This window comes from Rousettus aegyptiacus, unplaced genomic scaffold (genome assembly GCF_014176215.1).
Source record: "Rousettus aegyptiacus isolate mRouAeg1 unplaced genomic scaffold, mRouAeg1.p scaffold_m13_p_2, whole genome shotgun sequence".
In the NCBI taxonomy this organism is placed as follows: Eukaryota; Metazoa; Chordata; class Mammalia; order Chiroptera; family Pteropodidae; genus Rousettus; species Rousettus aegyptiacus.
The window spans coordinates 66661231-66684890 of record NW_023416295.1 but is presented as its reverse complement, the minus strand read 5'-3'; the positions used below and the strand labels follow the sequence as shown (position 1 = coordinate 66684890).

The following is a 23660-nucleotide window of genomic DNA, read 5'->3' as shown; positions in this document are numbered from 1 at the left end:
AAATAACTTTCTTGGGAATAAGTGGAAGCTTATTCTTAAAATTTAGAGTTAGCTAGTTTTATATTTGGAGATTTAATAGAGCCAAAAACTGCTCAGTCATTCTGAAAAAGTAAACTTTAAATTAGTTAACTTTGTTTATATTAAAAATATATATATTATCATTTCTAGTAAATTTATCATGCGGGCTTGGAGTTTGAATGTGGATATATAAAATTAAAACCCAAAGTAATTAAATATGTATATATATATATAATATATATATATAAACAAATTTGGTTTTCAATAAGCCATAGAATGAAAAATCTCCTCTATTAATACTTTAATTGATTGACAAGCACCACTAGGTGGCACCACACTGCAGTTGACACTTGAATGGATTTGAACCTCATTCTCATCCATGCTATTTGGTGCTTGCTCTAAGCTGTTGCACAGGATCATCCTAATAATTACATTGAGCTCTCTATAATGTAATACTCATTTTAGATAATCGAATTTTCAGATTCCTTTTAGTATGCAATTTTACTATATATACCAAAACAATAAACCCTAGGATTCCATAAATTGTATGCCTGTCTAGCACATATCACTTAAAGACAGTTTTTAGCTAATACGGGGAACTTACTTTGGTTATCAACATACTCTGGAAATCACCTGAGGACTTACCTTCCAGTGAAAATAAATTAAGTTACTTGGACCAACAACCCTCAAGAGAAGAAAACATTTAAAAAAAAATTGTAATATAAAAGAGACAAGATAGGTAAAATAGAGGAGAATTTGAGGACCTGGATGACATTTACTGACCTATAAGAAACAGTAATAAGAGTTTCTGCATTTTGTATGGAAAAGTAATTTCATAAAAAAACTGTTTCACAGATAAAGATTGTACTATCTGAGCAAAATATCGGGATATGGAAAGTAAAAAAAAAAAGAAAGAAAGAAACAAAACAAAAAGAACAAAAACAAACAAACAACAATAACAACAACAACAAAAACTGGTTTTGAAGAGGACCCAAAGTGTAAAGGAAGTTACTGGCTAGCCATGTGTATTTTCTGTTCTGGGGACTTTATACTGAGGATGGTTGCAGAGTTACAAACAACTCCAGTAGAATGCTTTGCATTGTTCTGGCTGGGGGGTGGCAGGTGGGGTGGGGGAAGGCAGAAAAAGAACTGTGACAGCCAGGATGAAATTTCAGAAAAGGTGAATGAGATTCAGAAGAAAAGAAAGGACTCAAAAATTCTGTGCATAAATTTCATTCCATGTGTCTAGCACACTTTTGAAATATACATTCATGGGGTAGACTGAAAACAGTATAAACTAGATTTGAAAGACGGCAAGGGAAATGAAGATTTATCTACTCAGAGGCAAGCTGGAGATTTGGGTTTCAGTCTAACCAGGTTAATTTTCTTTTAAAGCAAAGCCACCACCAACTCTCTTCATAGGAAAAGAACAGTATCCAGAGTCTCTACAACAAAAGTTTCACAAAATCTAGGATATTGTGGACAATTTTATGAAATTAAAAGTAAAAATTTAGACAAGTAGACAAATCCTTAGGGAAATATGACTTATGAGATATCAAGAATAATTTTGAATCTATAGTAATTGTGATATTGACATGAGGATAGTAAAAAAGAGAGATGAAAGTGAAGAGAGCCCCAAAACACATTCTAGTATACATGAATGCTTGATTGATAACAAAGATGTAACTATAGAGGAGAAAAACATACAGAAAACAATAAAATTGAACCCTTATCCCACACAAAAATCATCTTAATGTGATTATAACCTTAAGTGTGAAACACAAAACTATTAACTTTAGAGAATAATGTAGAAAAAATATTTCTTACATTGGGTGGGAAAAGTTTCTCTTAATCAAGAAAAAAGCGATATGAAAAAACAGCATGACTAAGTAATTAAAAAGATTGATAGATTCAACCATATTAAAATTATTTTTTCCTCAAAAGATACCTTAAGGTAATAATAGAGAAATACTAATGAAAACCACAAAGTCCTTATATAGCCACCTGATTGGCATATATTTTAAAATTTGACACTACTATTACTAAGTGTTTGTTAATGACATAAAACAATTGGATTATCTATACACTGTTGCTGGACATAAAAATTTTTCCAACTGTTTTTGAAAATGTTACCTCATATCTATTACACTTGAGAAAACTATGAATCTCTTTTGATTGTACATTAGAGAAGTAGCTAGAATATTTTAATTTTTATTCTGATACAAGCTATTTATCTCCTCATAGACCAATATGAAACAGTTCTTGCACCAGTATCAGTTAGTGAACCAAATTGTAAACGGTACTACTGTATAGTATTCCAATGATTAACATACCATGTATCTATCTATCTATCTATTTATTTATTTATTTATCTATGTACTTATTCCAAACTCGAAGCACCATCATTGTCAGTTAACAGTAAAATGAAAATAAATAAATAAATAGATAGATAGATAGATAAATAAAACATGGTATATTAATCATTGGAATACTGTACAGTAGTACTGTTTACAATTTGATTCACTAACTGATACTGGTGCAAGAAATGTTTCATATTGGTCTATGAGGAAATAAAGAGCTTGTATCAGAATAAAAATATCAACTACTTTACAAATCACTCTAGGTTTTGTTTTTTTAAGCAAGAATTTCAAAATGAAAATGCTGTACATTAATTTTACATTCTTGTGTGTTTACTTTCATTTATTGCAAACTGTTCACTTGAGAGTAAACTCCTTTGAGTGGCACTGATATACAGCAAGAAAAATGAAAGAGCTACATCTATGTACTATAACATAATCCTAAAAACATATGTTAAATGAAGAAATAAGACACCAGAAATTCACATAATATGTTTTCATATACCTAAAGATCTTAAAAGGAAAAACTGATCTATACTGATAAACATTTTAAAAACATCAAGAAAAAAAATGAGAAAATAAAGATTATAAAGAGGTATGTGATGATGAAACAGCTTAAGGGGTGTCTTGGGGTGGGGGGCAGGGAGTGTTCTATTGATTGATTTGATTGGTGGTTACATAGGTGTATATTTCATACTTAACACTCTAAATGTGTTCTTAATGCAACTTTAAATGTGTCTGTTATAACATATTAAACAAAATGAGAATAAAAGATTTTTGTGTCTGTAATGTCTAAGCAGGAAGAGTATTTCAAGCAAAAGGAAAAGAATACAGAAGGGATACCTTAAGTAAAAAGGAAGGTACAAGTCTTTTGTCCAAAGAAAATCACACTTATCTGGGTTGAACAGAGCAATGATTTGAAAAAAAAAAAAAAAAATGTGGACAGTCACATCAGACCAGATTGAGGAATTCAAAATCAAAGGGAATTTAAGATTGTTGCACAACATTGCCCTAAAACTGCTGAAAGTAATGAGGTAATTATTAAATAAAGATAAAACAATAGGAGGGAGATACATAAAGGAATAAAAAAAAAAACTTAGCTAGGAAACAATAAGTCATATAAGAAAAAGAAAGGAAGGAAAGAAGGAAAGAAAACAAACAATAATGAGGACACCCTTCCCCCCCCACCAAAAAAAAAATCAGGAAAGAAAAAATAGAAAATTTGTCTGTAAGACAAATTGTCTGAAGATCATTGAGAAAAAAAAGACCAGGGTAAGGACTGAACAAACTAAGCAGACTTAGTGAATACAAATGGATGGACCGCTATCTATAAAATCCTAAGTCCCAGAAGAAATAAAAGTCAGTGTCTCAGGATCTTCATCAGCTCTGGATGAGATTGGAACTCCATGATCATGGCTCGCAGTGGTCTGGAGACTTGTGAACTAAAAAAAAGATGTGTTTCCACATGCTTGCGCTATACAACAGTGAGATGGGGACAGAATGACTACAGTAGATACATCTGTTCAAAGAGTAGGAACATGGCAAACCTGTAGCAGTCAGTGATCGAAAATAATTTTGAAATTCAGTTGAATATCTGGTGATGGGCCTACAGTGACCCTAGGTCAGCAGAAAGAAGAGTGGCATGTAGTGTGAGCAGAGGAAGGACAAGCTGAAACCTACTGGCACTTTTATATCTGTCTGAAATTCTCTTTATCCAGAATGCCTCTCAGAGTCATGGCCCATGGTCAATGACAGACCACAGTTTGCTACCAGTCTATAAGGAGATAAACAGAGAAACTGAAATAAATATTTAGAAATTTTTATAGTGACTTGATCAACCAAGCAACTGACCAGTGGTGCCCTACTGTTAAACATAACATAAAGAAATATGGGTATTAATAAAGTCGTGTAGTGAGTTACATGTGCACATTTGAAACATGACACAAAGCATGATTAGTTTAAGTTGTTATATAGCTATAACCAATAGTGCCAACTTACTATGATTTTAATTTATATAATCATTAAAATTTTTCATCAAGTTTGTTTTTTTAATTAAAAGTTTAGCTACATTAGGAAAGTAAACATTGTATTATTAATTTTAACTCTAATTTAGATATGGTAAAACAGCTTCAACTTTGTGAGCACAGCTGCAGAAATAAACCAAATTGTGACAATAATGATTCTGAAGAAATAGAGATCAAATGAGTGTGTACCAATTTTACTTGAAAGTGTGGGCTTTCATATATTTAACATAATTGATTATAAATTGCTGAAACAACATTGTATTATTTGTGGCAATGTAATAGCTAATGAGGTGATTAAACTTTCAAAACTTAAATGGCGTTATCATAAAAAGCATAAAAACTTAAGTTCAAAACCAAAGAATTATTTGAAAGAGAGATTATTAAAAAGTCTGCAAAAGCAGATATTCACTATTTTACATATAAACACGAATGCATTGTGGGCTTCTTATAAAATAGCACTTTGGGTTGCTAAGACAGAAACAAATGAATGATTGACATAAAACACCACATTGAATTTGTTTGTTTGAAAATGTTCAGTGATTACTAAAAAGAAGGTAACTAAAGTACCACTTTTCAGTCACATACCTGAACATATTCAGGTACTGAAGACTAGTTAGAAGAACAAATAATGCTAGCAAAGTATTTTTCATTGTAGTTTGATTGATGCACAACTATTGCTATAAGGACATTCTTTTACTATATAGACATTTTAAATATGATGAGCTTAGGATGGAAGTTTTCTCTCACTTTTTTTTTCCCCTTAATTTTTAACAAACACAACTACCTCTGCACTCTATAAAACTATGAATTCTTGCACTGCAGACAAAAATAATTTGAACGTTAAATTTTGGATACAAATATATTCTAAAGATGCAGCTACTTTTGGAGTAGTTGTACTAATTAAGGAGGTTGTATTGGAATGTTAAACACCACAATGCTTTCTTCGTTGGAAATATTATGTTTAAAAAGTAAAATTATTATGACTAAATAATCTAAAGGATGTACAAACATAAATAAGGTAAAGGCTAATGGACCAAATTTGATACTATTCTTCATTAAGAGATAAAACAGAAAGTGCTTATAAATAACTATTATTGCAGGCTGAGCTACTAAGTTTATTGATGTTAAAGAGTCTATCATGAACATTGTGATGTTGTGGTGCTTTTGTCAAGTAAGAAGCCAATTTGATTCCAACTGTGAACCAGATGTGAACAAAACAGCTATATTTATTTATTTTCTGATAATATTTGCTATTTTATTAATCATACTGCTTATGTAAGAATGATGCAACATTTTTTCCAATGGTAGAAAAATTCAAAGAACAAAAACAGAAGTGAGAAATTGGAGGCTTTCAATAAATTGCAAATACAGTTTTCAAAATTTCACTGCTTTTAAAGAGGTAGATAATTCTCTTATTATACATCTGCCAAACTTATCATGGAACACCATATAAATTTGGTAGTACATTCTGAGGATTTTTTCCATCCAAAGAAGATGTGTTCATGTGAAATTCATGGATCCAGAAACCATCTATTTCACTAAACAATAATATAAACTAAACCATAACTCCACAGCATAAATTATTAGAATTGCTACTGATGAGGATTGAAGACACTTTTGAGTATAAAACAAAATTTGGATCATTTTTAATAAAAATGAAAATGAATATCTTAAGCTTGCTAAAATTGTTTTATTTTTTATTAAATTTATTAGAGCGATATTCATTAAGAAAATTACAAAGGTTTCAGGTATTCAATAATACATCATACAAATTACATTGTGTGCTCACCACCCAAAATTAAATTTCCTTTCATCACCATATATTCCTTTCATCACCTTCTCTACCTCGCCCCCTCCCTGCTTTCCCTCTGGTAACCACTAAACTGCTGTCCACTGTCCATAAGTCTCCGATTGTCTTGTTTGTTACTTTCAGGTTTATATTCCACATATGAGTGAAATTGCATGATTCCCAACTTTTTTTATCTAACTTATTTCATTAAGCATGATAATCTCAGGATCCATCCATGTTGTTGCAAATGGCAGTATTTCATCTTTTCTTAAAGATGAGTAATATTCCATTGTATATATGTACCACATCTTCTTTATCCAATTACCTAATGAAGAGCCCTTAGATTATTTCCATATCTTGATTACCATGAATAGTGCTGAAATGAACATAAATATCTTCTTCCTATACTAAATCATCTACTTGTGTTACATCTGTATCATTTCTTCCAGTAAAGTAATTTGGCATGCCTTTTCCCATCTCCTCCCATCCCTCACCCCCCTGCCTCAAAAAAAAAAAAAAATGCATTCTTCCTAAACAGAGCTTCTGGAAAGGATGGTTTCTCTAATCTTGAGTTCTATTAAAACAAAACAGAAACAATTTAGTTATGCATTATCCCCTGTGAGTAGTATTGCCATCAACCCAACCTATTTTAGAGTACTAAGAAGAAGTGAACTCATTTGTTATATTAAAAACCGTGAATATTGATAGAATCATTGTTTATTCATTCAGCTTACTTATATGAGGGAATTGCTATTTTTGTCCCCAAGAGTTTTCCAGTGGTTGTGGAATCTTAATTTCCATTATCATTACCTATATGTACACTTAATACTGTGTAAATGATTTTATAATTTTTTCTATGCTATATCTATTCCAATTTCATTTATTTATTTATTTATTGCCTTTTTTTTTTTTTTTTTTTTTAGGCAAGGCAATCCTTGGTTGACCTCACAGATTGCAAGGATCTTGTCAGTTTACAATCCCTTATTTCTTATATTTTTCACTCCTACAACACTTAGTCTTCCTAGGTGGTCTCTCATCCAAGTACTAACCAGGCCCGATCTTGCTTAGCTTCCGAGATCAGACAGGATTGAGCTGGTTCAGGGTAGCATGGCCATAGGCCGATTTTATTTATTAAAATTTATTTTATTGCTGTTGACCCAAAAATATTTCACAGAGGAGTTAAATAAAATGTTTTTTAAAATACTATTCTAAAAAGCTGTAGTAATTAGTTAAATTTGAAAATTTTAAAAATAGAACATCTGAATCAAAATCACTTAAATTCAAAGAGTAACAGATGCCAGAATAAACAACCAATGTCATAAAATAAATTTTCAACAAGCATAAAGACACTATGTAATTAAGGCCTTAAAGTCAGAGATTGAAAAGTGACTCTGAAAGAGAATTTAAGTCATTATTTCCTACTGGAGGAGCAGTAAGATATCTAATGGATCTGTTTGATGTAAGGAACAGGGCATATAGAGCTTAAGCATTTCTCTCTCCTACTTTGATCTGATACATGTATTTTTTGTTGTTGTTGTTCCTAGGCATTTCATAAACTGGAGATAAAAACTGTCCTCGTGGAGTGAGGTCTCAGTTTTACAGCATAGCTTATGATTCATAAAGTATATTCTTCCACATAGGTCAGGACAAAAGCTGATAGTTTTGTCTCCATCTGTTTGGCTCCTTTGTCCATCTAATTTTGAACAGAAATCTGGCAAATAGCATGTGTCTTTGTCAAGTCCCTGTGCCTACTAAGAAAGACAGTTTTGCAGGTCATATGCTGAAAATCTAAGAAGAGTTACCACTTTTATTAAAATAACGATTTATTATTTATCTTATATGGATATATTATAGTCTTGTCTCTCTCTCATCTATCACTTATCTATCCATCTATATATCTGTCTATATACCTATCTATTTATCTATCATCTAATATCATAGTATTGGGACTGGTCTCCATGCATCAAGAATTATGTCATAAATAGTTTTGATTACCCTCTCATTCATATTTTATTATCAGAAACAATATCACATTTTACAATTTATCCTGTTGTGAAATACAATATGCCTGTTACTCTGATCTACAAAACATTCTTGGGTCACATGGAAAACTCTCCTGTACTTTTGAGTTAACAGAGGGATGGTCATAAAGGTAAAAATAATGTCGACCTTACAGTTACTTTAACACAGACTTTTAAATACAGACTTTTTACATTCTGCTCCATTCACAGGAGTTCTTGTCAACTTGCATTATATGTGAATAACACAAAGACTTAAAGACATTCCCTCTGGTTAAATAAGAAAACCTAACAGTTTTCCAGAGCATACAGGATGAATCACACATAATAATTATGCGAAGCGATAACACACTTATTATAAAAGAATATACACACCATTAAACAAACAGTGGCAGAAAGTTCTAGGAAGGAGGAAAATAAACATTAATTGGTAATGATAAGGGGGGAAGAAAAAGGCACCCAGAAATATAAATTCTCATGTTAACTGGTGGAGTATTTTGGGTCTAAGGATTTCGATGCTCTGGTTCTTCTGTGTCTGTGCTGGCCGCTATTGTCAATGAATCATCTGCAGGGAAACACTTGGCCTTGACAGTCCCCTGTTAGCCTGGCACATAAAGCAGATTACTAAGCATCTTGTCTTTCATTTTCAATTTTATGCTTTTAAACACTTCTTGATGCCAAAGAAGTCAAGTGAGTCTGCAATCCAGAGGAGGGATTTTAATACTACAAAATAGAATTAGATAAACAGACCATTTTAATAGTGTGGTTCTGTTTCCAAAAGCTGCTTCCACCGTACAAGAAAGTAAGATAGGTAAGAAATCTCTCTGATCAACCTACATGTAACGCTAAAGGAAGTACCCGTCTTACACTTGGCTTTGTTAATATAAAGCACCAAAACCAAATCAGTGGAGCAAAGAAATTTTTGGAATTCACCAATTTTGTTTTTTGAAATGAGCTACATGGTCACTTCATAGTTTATATTGTTCATCATATTCACAAAATAGCAATCTGTGTACTTCTTTTGTTTTCTTAGGTTTACTTTGAGTACTAACTAGTAAGTTCAACTGCCAGTTTCCCCCATTTAACAGTTAAAACGTTTTATGCATTACCATGTCCGTCATCGCCTCTTGCATATTTCTCCAGATGATGGGTGATTGAATGTGGCTGAATTGTTCATTCACTGTGTGGGTCACTATAGATGCAATATAGAGGCAAGGTATATTCATGTCATATTAGTCCTATTGTCCTGAGAAACAACCTGTGTCTTTGTGTGTACTCTGGATCTTCAAGTTCACTCTTTTCTGAGAAAGGATTTCATCATCATTACATACAAATAAATTCTCTGAGAATTTCAATATTTTGAGAAAGAAATCCAATTACATGTAATAATTATGCCACCCTACACTGTACTTACTCCATCACATTAAAATTTTTAGATACAGTAGGAGAACTAAACTGGGAACCAAGAACTTCAGGTTATAACCCCAGTTCTATCGCTAACTAGCTGTGTGGTTGGGGCAGGCTAACTTATCCACTCTAAGTCTCAGTCTCCCTCTTCATAAAATGATGAAGACATGCAGATAATGCATCTAAGCTATTCAACTGAGATACATGACAAAAGGGTGTGGGTAATTGTTGAACCCAAGTCCACCTTAAGGATGTGATTTTTTTTTTTTTTTGATAGCAGTCTGTTAACTGAGCAATATACATTTGTTTTGGATTTATCTTAGGAGGTCTTAGTTTGCAACTTATGATTTTTAGAAACGGTTTAAGCTCTTTCTAATGCAAGCTCCTTTGATTCTACAGAAGTCCTGTACGTTAATACTCAAACTACTTTAGTGCTATAGAATCAAAAGCAGACATGTCTGATAGGAGAAAAGTAAGAGATCAGAAAGGTTGTGTTATTTTCCTTTGGCTGTATAGCAAAAATAAAACTTGTATTTTTCCAAACTTTATAGTAAAAATGTCATGAACAGGAACTATCAATATGGAATTTTTCCATCAGCATCACACACAGTAGACCATTAAAAGAGTACCAACATATTTGTTGGTAAACTTCATTATCCATTGTTTTTTCTTCATCGATTTTTTACTCTGTCTACTTTCTGGCTCTATCTAAGAGGGTCATTAAATGTGCAAGAGGCTCAGATAACTATATTTTAGCTTCTTTTCAAATATTTACATGTCAGGGTAGGGGCTTACAAAGGAGTTGTGATTAGTTGCCAACAAATATCAAGAATCAAAGGCAATTGTTGGCATTTAAGGATTTTTCTGTTTATTTCTGCAATACAAAGGATAAATATTGTCAATTCAAAGTAAACTTCAGGATATATATAATTTTCAAAGATGGTAGTTTTCTAGAGTTTTGTATTGTTCAAAACACATGGCATAGTGTAAGATTTTCAGTCAGTTCTTTGGGGTTAATAATGTCATGTGTGAAGAGTCAAGTAACTGCCTTGCCCTCTGGCCCCTTTGAAACTAATTAGAAACTTCCCTTAAAGAGCTTAATATCTAATGAGGACTTACAAATGAAGAAAATGAACTTAAACAGATACAATCACAGTTGCGAAGGATATAAATTCTGAGCTTCATATTTGGAATAAACAGGAAAACACAAACAATTTTAACTTTGAGAGAAGATAATAAAAGCATAGTATGGGGAACACAGACTACTGTTCTTTAAATGCTGTTTTGAGTGATATTCAGAGGATTTTGATTGGAAGCTACCATTTGTCTCAGTCACTTGAGAACTATTTACTAACATTGCCATTTCTGCCAAATATATTTTCCTTACCCCCACTGATGTGATTAGGAAACCAATTCTCTCTAATGATGATTCCCAGTTGGTGACAAATACCACTTGCTCTGTGGATTTGTTAAAATCTACTCTTCTATCAAGACAAAGGTAAGAGTATAGAATCTCTGTTTATCTTTGAAATGTGTGTTCTTTATAAGAGAAGGTGATACTATTTGCTCTACCTATGGTTGTTACCTTATTTCCTCCCTACTTCCTCCCTCTCTTTCTTCCTCTACCTCTCTATCCGTCCTCCTTTTTCTTTATCATCATTTAGACATACTTCATATCTTGAGGAGTAAAGTATTTTTCAGGTGTTCACAAAATTACAATGACTATCCCTATGCCGGTAAACAACAATCCAAGGGATCCGGAGAGAAAGAACATACAAATATAAAATATATAATAAAAAATAAAAATAATAGGAATGGAATATCTGCTGGATTTGATGGAGATTTAGAAGGTAGCTCTGTATAGTCCAGTAAGTAGTGCACTGGACTAAGAGTTAACAGATCTAGAGTCTGGTTCTTGCTATGTAAGTAATTAACTATACTACTGAAAAATGGACTTTTCTTATCCTAAAGATGGAAGATTAAAAGAAAAAAAAATACAAAATGTGGTAAGGGCTATAAGAGAAATGTCAACTGTTTGCTATGGGAATGCATGCAGGGGAGGGGTGAATTCATGGAGAAACTGCAATTTGAACTGGGCCTTGAAAAGTATGGTGAACACAGTACTTAGAACAGAAAGGAGAAGAGAGGCATTTCAAATTGAGACTATATCAGCATAAGAAAATATAAGCTATTATTCAGTAATGTGAAAGGGGTTAGTTAAACAAAGGCATAGAATGTTATTCTTAAAATTTTTAATATTAACTATGGTAATTCCCAATGGCCTCTCAAGTGATGCTAAATTTTCTTGGAAATTTAAAAATTCAGTGTAATATATATAATGTCATAAATTTAAAATGAAGTATGTTTTCTGCATAAATGTCAGTAGTTCTTAACAGTATTTATATTTTGAGTTATCATGTCCTGCAAAAGTCATTCTTTCAACCAACATTTAGTGAAAAGTATTCAGTTTTTTTAACTGATATTTTTATGTCATCTCTATCTTATTCTTAGATTTCCTAACTTGTGTTTTTTATTATTGTGCTACGTTGCATTACCAATTAAAAAAAAATGGATCAGTGATTTAACATGGTGAATTGACACCTAAAAGTGGGAAAGAAAATTGTAAATACAAGAAAGCATATCATAAATAGGATGCTGGTGTCAGTGAACAATAGAAATCTGTTAGGTACTAGAAACACTAACTCTACAAGTACGATGAATTCCTCAATAACCTGAAATGGAATACTAAAGAAAGGAATTACAATGACGTATATTGGAAAAGCCAGATTGTATTGGACCATCAGTCCACTAGTCTCTAGTAGTCACTGAAACATGACCAGGAAGACTTCTATGCTTTCACTTTTTATTTTTTTTAACAGATCACAGTGATCTCTCACAAACTAGCAAAAAAAGTTTAAAACAAATTTATTTTAGGAGAGTAAATAGAATGAGACGTTGGCAGACTTTTCTCTGTGACATGCCTCAGCAAGACATGTAAGCCTCAGAAAGAGAGTCTCTGTTTTGTTCATCACTAAATATCGTGCTATAGGAAAGAGAGTATTTCTTTTAGAATACGGTGACTTTCTTAGCTGTCACATGGATTTCAAAAACTACTTTGGGGTGAGGACTCAGGGACCATTGAAATACATGACCAGAAAGGTTTAGTCAAGTTAATAGAAGAGTTTGTAGCTGAATAATTATTCCTATATAATTTTATTTACAGAGCTCAGTTTGCATTCAATAATATAACTTAATTTCATGTTGAATAAAATTTTGAAAACTGAGACTATGCATAATCTTGTTATTACAATTACATATACTTTGTACAATTACATATACTTTGAGAACAAAGTATCTTTATTTTCATCTTGATATCTGCTATTCTAAGGGGAACATTTCTAACTTGAGGATGAGTTATTAGCATCACTTAGGACATGATAGCACAAATAAGAATCATTTTAAAAAAACATCATCACCTAATGATGTTCTTCACTCACTGGGTAAAATAAATTAGTTATGTATTATTGAAAATGGGACCACAGTACTAAATGGAACTAAAAATATATTATATTTATTTTTTTGCTATTTTATCACAGTCTCATAGGTTGCCTATATACTAAACGTATTGTGCTGTCCAGTTCAAGTTGACAGAAATTCAGCTGAGCAAATACAAGACCTCTAATATAGGTATTTTCATGTCAATTACATGTTAATTTGTGATTTTATCATTGTAATGTATTTATCACCAAATCTTTAAAATGAGAGTTGTCTCTTTTTTTACTGCATTGAAAGTAGTCTTTTGTGAGACTCCATGCTTCATCCAAATGTTTATTTTCTTATTATATTCCCTATTCTCACTTTGATTCAGCCTCACTGGTTTCATTAATGGTTTTTGGACTTGCCAAGCCATAAGCCTTTATTCTTACTGTTTTCTCTGCCTAAACACTCTTATTCCAGATATCCACTTGCCTAAATCTGTCACCTCCTTCAAGACTTTGCTCATATTTCACCTTCTCAATGAGGACTGACTTGAAATTCCTATTTCTACAAGTTTCATGAAGCATTTGTTATCCCTCTTACTCTGTTCTACCATTTTATAGCCTGTAGCATTTTCCAATGTACTAGATAATTTGCTTATTCATTACATTTATCATTTATTGTCCACCTTCCTCCTTTAATATCTAAGTTCTTCCCGGGTCTCAAAGGTTGGGAGTTTTGTCTGCTATAACTCATGGACTTAACACACTCAAGTATCTAGACTGTTTCTAAGCAAATTGTAAGTGTTCAATAAATATTTTTGTTGACTTAATTGATTAGTTACCAAAGACTTATAATTTAAAGTTGCCTTGTTGAATAAAAATACTTATTTAAAAAAAAATAACAATGTGGACACTGAAAAATGGTCCAAGCTTTCAACAGGCCAGATGTAGATAATTTTGAGAAAGATTGAAAACCAAATAATCCTGCTCCTAATATTTAATAATTAATATTATTTATATTAAGACTATGATATAACATCATGTTTTATTTTGATAAGTTTACATCATAATAAACTTTTTTAATTTGGAAAAAAAATGGTGCTGTAGTTTTTTGCCAAACATCCATCAAATGGTTTGCATATGCTTAATTTGGGAGAAACTTTAGCGTATTGTATATAAGAAAATGCCCAAAGAGATGATGTTAGAGACTGAAGTTTAGAGCAGATTATGAACAGAAATGCTTTGAAATAATCAGTAAGAAATAATGAGAACCAGCACCAGAGGTAAGACCAAGGAGATGACTGATATGGAAAAAGAGTTACAGATATCTCCCAAACAGTCCAATTTGGCAATTGAAATGTCCTCGTTTACAATTTTGGACAAATATGTGATTCTTACATTTTTTTCTCAATAATATTTATATTTCAGGGTTAATCAAAGATAATATGTATGACCTAACAGCTAAAATAGAAAAACAGAAAATATTAGCAATAAAGGTACACACACACACACACACACACACACACACACACACAGAGAGAGATATAGCTACCAATTAGATGCAGATATAGATAAAAGCATTCCACTTTTAGTAAAGACAGAATCTGGCAATATTTTATAGGAACAAACTAAACAGAAATCTACTGCTAAAAGATGCAATTGACCCAAACCTCAGTCTACTCATATTAATCTAGCAACTTAGATTCATTCATTAGATAACAATTACCTCGCAAAATACAAACACGACCATTGTAAATCACTGGCACACAAGGTAGATCATGAAAGTGGAGGCAAACATAGTGTGAGGTCACAAGAAATACATGAAAGGAAGAAATAGGAAATAAAGAAGACAACCATAAGTGCCCTGATGGATAGAGGGTGTGAGAGGCTTAGAAAAATATAGGGCAACCTGAATCTCTGTTCCAATAAGACCTGGCCAGACTGAGTGACATGCCAAAGTTTAAGACCCCAAAGTGAAAACCTAAATTGATGATTAAAGCTGTGAAATGAAGTGTGCCTGTCCCAAGATTCATGACACTGCAAAAATGCAAGTTTTCATTCCCTGACTTCTAGATCTTTTCTATCTCAATTTATTATTCTTTCTTAAGTCTGCTCTCTCTTCTTTCTGTCTATTAAGAGGAGTGAAAATAACAGACCTGGTAGAATAAAGAGAATAAATTGATTATAAAGAAATATGGACAGGGTTGTCAGCATATGTGGGGACTTGCTCTATAACTGGGCTGCTGTTCTGGTAGTTTGGGTGTAGATGATAATTTATTTGCTTGACTATTGACTGAGATGACAAATTCCTTATGTTAGCTAAAAGAATCATTGCTTTTTTAAAAACAGGGCAAGAAATAAACAATTATACACCCCTGCTGTGTGCTTGGCACTATCTTGTTCTCTTTGAAAGGATATTTTATTTCATCCTCTCAACAAACATGTAACAAATAATAAAACAAACATGTTTTACTAAAACCAATTACGCATGAGGTAACCAAGTCTCTGAGAGGTTAAGTCACTTTCCAAAAGTATATAAAAACTTTTGTAAATTATGCTATAATACTAATTCGTTCCATGTTTTTTCCCCTGAAACTTTGTGTTAAAAGACATAAATCTTCTTTTAAAAGTTTTATTTCACTTATGTTATATAGATCGAGGAATTTCTCACAAATCCACAAAAGGAGGGCTTTCTTCTCATATTTTATTTTTTGGTTTATATATCACTTTCTCAGGCAGGCCTTCCCTGGTCATCAAAACTGGCTTAGCTAATATTTTTTTCACTCTCATATTAGCTGTATTTTTCCTTTGCAATGTATACTACTTTAGTAATTATGCAATCAAGTGTGTACTACTTAGTTATCTACCTTCTCTTACCACACAACTGCACAAGACCAAAGACTATGCCTATTTTATTAATTTATTCCAAGTATTATGGAGGGAAGGAGGGAAGAAAGGAAAAATGAGAGGGAGAGAGGGAGAAAGGGAAGAAAGGTGGGACAAGAAGAAGCCTCTGCTGGAAACATCGGAATCAAATTCTAATGTAATTAACCAAGGTAACTTAACTGTCGTGGAAACTGCCAGATTGTCCTCTTGTCATCAGCAAATTTAACCACTGTGCAGTAGCTTCTCTCCTCTGGCAACTCAGTGTTTCATTAGAGTTTAAGGTCCTCGTAATAGACTCTTACATTCTAAAGAGACAAGATTAGCATGTATGGTAAATAAAAATAATTTACTCAAATACTATTTATTTTTTCTAAAGTTTCCTATAAGCTCTAATTTTGATTTCTACGTGAGATGTCAGAATGGAAAGTGGAGAAAATGCATTGAAAATCGACTTGTGAGTGTGTGTGTGTGTGTGTTTGTGTGTGTGTGTGTGTGTGTTTATGAGTGATTTTGTCTTACTTCCCAATTCCACTATATTGCACAGAATAGTAGTTAAAGATACAGTTTAAAGTCAGGCTACCTGGGTTCAAATACAGCACCATTATTTACAAACCGAATTACCTTGGATAAGTTATTTAAGCTCTCATTGTCTCAGGGTTCTTTAATTTTGTCAGTTAAGCTGGTATAATATCACTCGCCTTCAAATAACATAAGAATAACAGACTTAAATGTCTATTAAGTCTATAGACCAAAGCCTGAAATACTATAAATACTCAATAAGCCTTGACCATTACAATAATTATTTCAAAGAAAAACTGGCAATAAAATATGTGATTTGGAGAAATTCAGAGCAACTTAGCTCCAAAAAGCATAAAAATATTCTCTTCAACAATACAGGTAAAGATATTTAAATTGAAATATAATATGGAATGCAAGGACAAACTAGGAGCAGGAATAAAAATATATCTCAATCTCTTAGAAATGCCTTTGTTGTTCCTTTCCTTCTTTTGAAACATCCCAAAAGAACAAGGAGAACAAGAAAGAATAATGAAAATTTGAATTTGGCTGAACTGAGATATCTTTAATCATTTAACCTGTAATATCTCATGAAAGAGAGAATAGAAAATATTAAATGACTTAATAGAGTGGGATAAAGTCAAATTTAATAGATGTGAAGAGATGTCTACGTGGCAGTTTTCTCAGATTGCAGATTCCTTGAAAGTCTTTGGAAATGATGGGGGGAATATTAGTCTGGATCTTAAAACTGAAACATTGAACTCAGGATAAACTTCGATGAGACTAAATTTCAAAATATTAAGTAGAAAATCCCAGAAATAAACAATTTATAAGTATTAAGTTATATGCAATTCTGACTGACATGATAAAATCTTGAGCTCTCTTGCTTTGTCCCACATGAGATGTCAATCATCCCTTTTTCCATAGTATCCAAGCTGCATACACTCCATGCCCTTCAGTCTCTTAGCTCTCTCAGTTATCACATTGGCTATGAGAGAGACAGAGACACAGACACAGACACAGACACAGACACAGACACAGACACAGACACAGACACAGACACAGACACACCACATTCACATAATTTTTATCACAGTATATTGTCAAATTATTCTATTTTATTACTGCTGTTAATGTTTTACTATGTGCCTGGTTTATAAATTAAACTTTATCATATGTATATATATAAAGAAAAAAACATAGTATATACAGAGTTTGGTACTATCTGAAGTTTTAGGCATCCATTGGGGGTCTTGAAAAATACCTTCTTTGAATAAGGGGGGACTACTGTGTAAATTAATTAAATCTAAAGATCATTAAATCTAATCATGGTGATTCTTCTGATCTATAAACATGTTATCATTTTCTACTTAGGTTTTATTTAATTTCTCCTTGCAACCCTATTTAATTTTCAGAATATATGCCTTACAAACATTTTGTTAACTTTACCCCTAAATATTGAATATTTTTCATGTTATTGAACATAATACTTTTAATTGAACTTCAAGTTTATTATTATTATATAGAAATAGAATAAATGTTTAAATTGAACTTGAATGTGTGCTAAATTTTGTCAAATATCTTTTCTGTACTTGAGATAAGCATAAACTTTCTTTTTTTCATTTTAATCTATTAAGGTAAAATAATTAATTTGATTTTCCAATTATATATATATATTTAGGCAAGGCAACCTTTGGTCGACCTCACAGATTGCAAGGACCTTGTCAGTTTACAATCCCTTATTTTAAAAAATTTTTTACATCTACAGCACCTGGTCTTCCTAGGTGGTCTCACATCCAAATACTAACCAGGTCTGACCCTGCTTAGCTTCCAAGATCAGATGGGATTGGGCTTGTTCAGGGTAGCATAGCTGTAGACTGATTTTCAAACTCTAAATTGACCTTGCATTCCTGAGATAAACTTACACATTTTAAATTTTATGTTGTTTTTTACTGGGTTTTATTGCATTGTTAAAAATAGTGTTCCCTTTTGTTCCGTCATTTAGTTAAGTTCTTGGAGTAGAAGAATCCTCATGAGGCTTCATTTTAAGTGTTTTAGAGCAAGCCCAGAGTAGCCTTTAGTCCATGGTTAATTTTGTCCCACAACTAAGGTGATATTCTGAGAATTCTGTTATTCTCATTTATTACAATTTTTTGCCATGCTGATTTGTGGAATCCTGACCTATTCTTCAACATGTCTATCTATTCCATTCTAGTAGTTCTTTTCCTGTAATTTCCTGTCACACAAGTATACCTTAGCCAAAGGGGAACCTTCTTCAAAACATGACGATTTGAGTTTACTGGCTTTGCTCAAGACAAAGTAGCAAAAAGAATTAGAGAAAAAGTTTTCATATTTTGAAAAGATCTACATAAAGTTCCCTTTGATGATAATTTAAAATATATATATTTAAACTCCAAATATAATTTCCTGTTATTATTCAAAGGTCATGATACCGTATAAAGACTAAGAACAACTAGTAAAGTCATTATCAATAATGTATTTTTCCTACATCAAAAAATTATGCAAATATTCACTTCCAGCCTAAAAATTATTTAGATTTGATATTTTAAGTTAATTAAATATAATGCTAGAATTTCTTGATATGATTGTAATAAAAACTGCTTTTTGTATATGATTAAATAATTTTGCTCATTATATTTAAGACAAATACAATTTCCTCTTTTCCAGGAGTAAATATGAAATAATTCAGTGAGCTACAGGAATTTTTCAAGATATGCTAAACAATTTTGATAATGTAAGCTGACATTCACTGAGCTTTTACTATGTGATGAGAACTTTACATACATTATTGTGTTGCAATGGAAAGAATTTTGGAGTCGATGCAAAGTATTTGGTTTTACTTCTCAGCTCTGTCAGTTTCTATGTGTCAATGGGAAAATTCAAACAAGGTTCTTAAGCCTTTGTTTACTTATCTATAAAGTGGGAATGGGGAGAAATGACACCCAGAGTATATGACGGGCAACATGATGCAAAAACCATTCTAAAACCCTGTAACATAATACTATCTTTGAAGACATACTATTGTGACATTTACATACTCCCTTTGATAGTCACATTATATACAAGGATATTTTTATTTCATAATATATACTTCATAACATATATTTCATTATATATGTATGTATTTGCATATGTTTATATATTTGGTTATGTATGAGTATATATACAAACAAATACATATACATATATACACACATACACACACACACATATATATAATTTCTTAATGTGTACTGCAACTAATTCTTAAAACTAGAAAACAATGGCCAGTCTCTTTTCTAAGATTGACCAATATGTAAATTATTGTTATATATAGACCTTCTTGCATATTATATTATCTATAATTGTACCATAATTTATGAATTTGATAAGTGGGAGATTAGATCCCATTTTGATAAGACAGAGTTATAATTTTTCTTTTTCTGCTTAGTAGTTTCCTCTTGTTTTGAGCTTCAAAACTCATGCTAATAGCCATTGTTTATCTGAATTAAAAAGAATTCACAATTTTTCAAACACTTGAGTACCAGCAGTAGAGCGGCAGTCTCTTGCGTTGCTCAGAAAATTACTTTAGATTCCAAGATCAACCCCCATGAGTTTAATTTTATCAAAGAATAGATGTCTTATGAAATATAGTCCCAACCAACATAATCAGTAGCTTTCAAAGTATGTTTGACATTGAGAAGGACTGAAAAACAACAGAAGAGTCAGAGAAACAGACATCGATGGCCTGTCAAAATTTTTGTAGACATCATGCTATTATCAAGGCACATAAGGATAAAATAAAATGACCTAGCTGACCACAGGCTTACAAATGTCTTGGGAAGGAAAGAAAAATGGTGAATCAAAAGGTATCTTTGTTGCATGTCCCCCCAGGCCTTCTTATTGACAGGAATGACAATGGTCCCAAGATGCACCATTATCTATGACCAGAAAGCAGACATCAAATGCTCCTGAGCTGTATCTGTCAGAATAGAAAATTCTGCTCAAAACAGACAGGGCTTGTTACGTTTTGTTCAGCTAAGGTTTGTCAAAAGCCAGGGTCACATGTACGTGCCCTGCCCTGAAGGGAAACTGTAAAGCCAGAGAAGTACATTATTCCTCAATGTTTCTTCTGCAAGGAGACTTTGAGTCTGCTTGACCAAAATGTTTTGAAAGTCAAGTCATGACTCAAAGGAAGTGGAAAACAAAGTTAATAGTCTGTCATTTAACTACTTAGGAATGAGGCTCACATGCTAAAGAGGCAGAATTTTAAAAGATTCTTACATTAAGATAATTTTTGTGCTAAGTGTGATTTGTTATTTCAAACTCAAAAAAGAAAATACTACTGTTGCTGAAATTAGAGAGAACAACTTAATGTGTTCTGGCCAAGCATTTTATGCCAGGACATTATGGAGCTTATTACAGTTTGAAATATTTACATTGGTAAAAGATTTCTCTAATTTGCTTCTTTTATACTAAAGAGAGATTTTATATACAAATGTCCAGCCTCTGACACTTAAGTAAACTCAATAACTTGGAGAAACATCTGTTAACCACTCATAAGAAAATGCAAGTTGAGAGTATTTCTTTAATTGACTCCTTAAAAAAAGTAACACAAACTTTTTTCCTCTTTAATATATTTGAGGGTGAAAATGTAGCCATCACAAAGACCGTGAACAAAGGGATTTTTAACTCTTTTCCCTTCCTTTATTTTTTTCTTCTTTTTCTTCCTCAACTCTTTCTTTCCCTTCCCTTTCCTCTTCTCTTTTTTTATAATGTTTTACTTCTCAATTCATAGTTTAGCAGTTTTCCTAGGCCCAGAAAAAAGGTTCCATTTCAATCAAACTTGCTCATCATAACTGTTCTCATTAAAAAATGTTATGACATTATAATTTCTATGCTTATGTAATTTTTTAAAAAGTTTGCAAACTGATAGCCATGAGTTTTGTGTTTTACTCACATGATCTTTTCAAAAGGCTTGATTTATTTGCCATCTTTAGAAATTGGAAGATTTATGCAATAACTTATTTTCCAGATTCTTAGAAAAAGAGAGGTGGTGGTAATTTGGCAGTGCTGAGCTTAAAATTCTGCATAGCAATATTCTTCTAAAATGCAAGATGTGAAGAACATGGCTAGATAGGACTTGTGATCCCCAGTGTATCACAATTCCACCAAGTGACTTCTCTCACTTATTCATAGAGGTTTAAGTTGCTAGTTCTGCTCAAATTCAATTAACAAATTAAACTAATCAGCTACTTCCCATATTGTACATGACTACAATTCTAGTTAGAAACTCACATCAGAATGCAATTATCTAATTCTTTAATAAGCAGAAATTCAGTCTCCATCACTAGACTGTGAGCTTTGCTAGGAGGGTGACCATGTTTTAGACATTGTTTGCTATTCATAGTCATGCAAATGTGCCACATATAGAGGGGACATTCAGTAAATGTTTGTGGCAGAAAGAAAGAAAGGAAGGAAGGAGGGAAGAAAATATTATGAATAAAGAAAATTCATCTCTTATTTTTTTCTATCTTCAATAGTACCAGTCATGCTGTATGTACTTGAATAAATATTCATGCTTGGCTAGTTAAACAGGAAAGAATATGAGCCTTAGAATGTTATATTTCCCAGCTAATAGTATAGTGAAGTTCGCATGAGATCTTATAGGCTTTTGTCTAATTAATTTCAGAGAAGATTTATGATAATGATTATGACACATATTTTTTTATAATACCTTATTTCCAATAATGTTGTGCAAGATCATCCATCTTCCTTCACTATTTCTCAACTATAAATTTAGAAATATTATCTCTATTCTAATCACTGAGGCAAGGAAATATTGTTGGGGTAAAATAACGATTCCTTTTGACTTGGAATATCTTTTAATTATTGAGGACTCTAAAACTTTCTTCATGCAAAATTCCAGAGAAAAGAGACACTAGATTTGGAGTCAGTAGCCTTTGGTTTCAGGTTCTAGATATGTCATTTATCAGCTGTACTATGGACAACAGTCACTTAACCCTGATATACCTTAATCTTTTCATCAGTAAAGTGAAGTCAAGATACTCCCCTGGATAACATTACAGTATTATAAAAACGATTGAAAATACTATGTAAAAATATAAGCATTTTATGTTTTTAAGAAATCTATAAATATATCTGTAACAAGGAACATAAAACTTGAGAATAAATTCCTGTTTTAATAATAAACCATACAATTTAATATTTTTTATTTATCACTCAACCTGATAAAGATAATTGATTTAACCATTCAATTAGTCTGATGGTCAATTTGACTGCATTAACCAATTAATTCTGTAATAGAGTCAAACAGTTGATCAATTCATGTTAGCAGAGAAATGCAAATTATCAAAAATTACCTAGAATAATTTACTCATTGATTTATTTCTGCTTCTCAGATTTCTAATGCTGATGTCCTTGATAAAGTGTAAAAATTTCTAGAGGTACACGGAAATTCTAACCACACAATAGAGACCTTGTCCAGTAATCTCTATAATTATTTCTTTCACTTTATCATGATACATCTTTGAAATTTCTAGTCATTTCTCTTAGGCAAGATCAAATGGCCAACTCTATGAAACTTATTTGGTATTCCCTAAAGGTTAACACTCTATTCACAGTATTCTGTTCATTGTTAGAGCTGTTTTACTGTTACATTTTAATTATCTATTTATGTGGCTACTTCTAATAAAATAGTCAGGATGTTGAGCATAGAGACTGAATGGTCTTTGTGTTGGAAGCAAAAAATCTAGCATAGTATCTAGATTTTCTTGGTGTTCTGTAAACATTTTTAAAAAGAGAAATGTAAGAGTTGTTGTACTACTGTTCAATATAAAAAACAAATTTTAAACAATAATAAGAAAAAGAATATATGCAGAGGGATAATAAATTGGAGCTTTAACTGTGATCTCTTCCCTTCTCCCCATTTGCTATCTTTTTGGATCATCCATTGATTGACTCTCTTCCTTCTACGTTAGAGGTGGCCTTTTTTCGTATGCAGTTTTCTTACAGGTGGATAGATATGATCTTGAAAAAAAAAAAGAATTACCTTGAAAGACGTTGTTTTTGATTGTATTGATCATGAAGAATATTTTCTGAACCTTTCTGACTGATGATAAAAACTCAAGGCATGTAACTGAGGG

General features: G+C 32.0%; 1 pseudogene; it reads right to left on the bottom strand.

The window, feature by feature from the left end:
• Positions 1 to 18253: 18253 nt before the first annotated feature.
• On the bottom strand, positions 18254 to 18372 carry LOC118614410 (annotated as a pseudogene).
• Between the last annotated feature and the right edge of the window lie 5288 nt (positions 18373 to 23660).